Here is a 2078-nt window from a genome sequence, read left to right on the forward strand (position 1 = left end):
TATGATTCTCATCCTATTTCTAGTTCTTTCATTTCTCAGCTATCCAGCCTATGCTATTGCCTGCTTCTTATATCTAAAGTTCAGTCTGATTGTGTTCCTTTCTCTGGAAAAAATTTTAAGTGGCTCCCTAGTACATACTGAATACTGAATTTAAGACTGAAGGATATGTCCAAGACCAACCCTATTTCCTGGTGAAACTAAACTAATAGATTTTCCCTAAAGATCTCCAGCTTTGTCAGACTTCGTGTAGCTATTTCTTTGGTCTGAAATTTCTTCTTTCCATACGTCTAAATCCATAGAATTATCTGTCTATCATCTCTGTATCATGTGGTAGAAATTAATTTTGTTGTAAATAACACAAGCAGAATAATCTTGCAAACACTGGTTGGTAGGGAAAGCAGAAAATGGAATGGAAACAGACGGGGCTATTTTTGAAGGTAATCTGAAAGAAGTGACTTTTGATCTGGACTCCAAAGGACGTGCTAAAAAAGTCATTTCCACACAGGTGGGCAGATTTCCCTGATTAGGTGGAGAGCAAGGAGGGCGCTGAGCATAAGAATAAATACCTTTGTACTTCCTTTACTTATCCTGCAGAGCTGAGGGCAAAGAGTAAGATCTGTTCAGCTTCGTCCCAACCCCCCAGCCCTACCATCCTCCCTCTCTCCTTTCTTTCCACACGCAGCAAGATTCCATTTTCCCCTCGCCTCCAGTTCCAGCAGACAAGAAGGAAAAGATCTTATGTTACTTTTTCTTCATTTGATTTAATTTTTGCATTTATTCCACCAACACTTATTGACTACTGATGTGTTCCAGGCATTTTACTAGGCACTAGAGAGAGACGGATGGAAGAGAAAGATAAAAGAATAAATGGGGGTTTCCCTGGTGGCGCAGTGGTTGAGAGTCCGCCTGCCGATACAGGGGACACGGGTTCGTGCCCCGGTCCGGGTAGATCCCACATGCCGCGGAGCGGCTAGGCCCATGAGCCATGGCCGCTGAGCCTGCGCGTCCGGAGCCTGTGCTCTGCAACGGGAGAGGCCACAACAGCGAGAGGCCCGCATACCAAAAAAAAAAAAAAAATTGGATAACCAACAAGGACCTACTGTATAGCGCAGGGAACTCTGCTCAATATTCTGTGACAACCTAAATGGGAAAGGAATTTGAAAAGGAATAGATACATGTTGTTAGCCAACTACACTTCAATATAAAATAAAAAGTTAAAAAAAAATCCCATGAGCAGTGAACTTAGACTCCATGGTGCTTCTCCCATTGTTCGGTGTCTCTCCCTCAACACACACCTATAGCTACATAAGAGTTCGCCACAGCCAGGCAACAGAGGAGGGAAGAGGCAGCCTTATGCAAAGTAAGCTGGCATCTGTCAAAAGCGATGGCTGCTACCTTACAGCCCCTCTCAGGCATGCTCCGAAATCTAGTAGAAAGAGAAATCATCCTGACAGACAGAACTTGGAGTAGTACATCTGTTTTCCATTTTTCATGAAACAAGAGATGGCCTAATATAGGATTTACACTGACTCATAGGTGGCGGCTAATGTGTTGGCCAGCTGGTACCTTAGGGACTTGAAGAAAACAAGATTGAAAGACTAGTGACAAAGAGGTCGGGGGCGGTGGGGGTTGGATTTAGGAAAGAATCTCTTGAAGTTGGCAGTTGTGTTTTGTGGAATACTTTTCAGAGAACAAGATGATCTGCCCCCATGGATGCCAGCCATCTTCCCCCAGCTTCCTGGGGGCTTGCGGAAAGTATAGTGTCAACGGTGTAGGTATGGAGGTCAAGCATGCACTCAACTGTACTGACTTGCCTCCTGCATTTTGCTGAGTATAGAAACTGGTGAAAGCAGAGACCAACACTGAGCCCCCAATGGCACCATTCCCTGTTGTCCTTGTCGGACAGCCTCTCTTCCCAGCTCACATGCTACAATAACACTATTGACTCACCTCCCCAGCAACTGTAAGAGGGAGGAGGAAATGGATTTGAGAAATACTTGTGAAGGCAGAAGAGAGGAATTGATGGTCACGTGAATGTAGCAGGAGAGTGGAGAAGAGAAACTGAGATGACTCAAGCC

The sequence above is a fragment of the Lagenorhynchus albirostris genome, chromosome 6 (assembly GCF_949774975.1).
Source record: "Lagenorhynchus albirostris chromosome 6, mLagAlb1.1, whole genome shotgun sequence".
NCBI classification, from domain to species: domain Eukaryota; kingdom Metazoa; phylum Chordata; class Mammalia; order Artiodactyla; family Delphinidae; genus Lagenorhynchus; species Lagenorhynchus albirostris.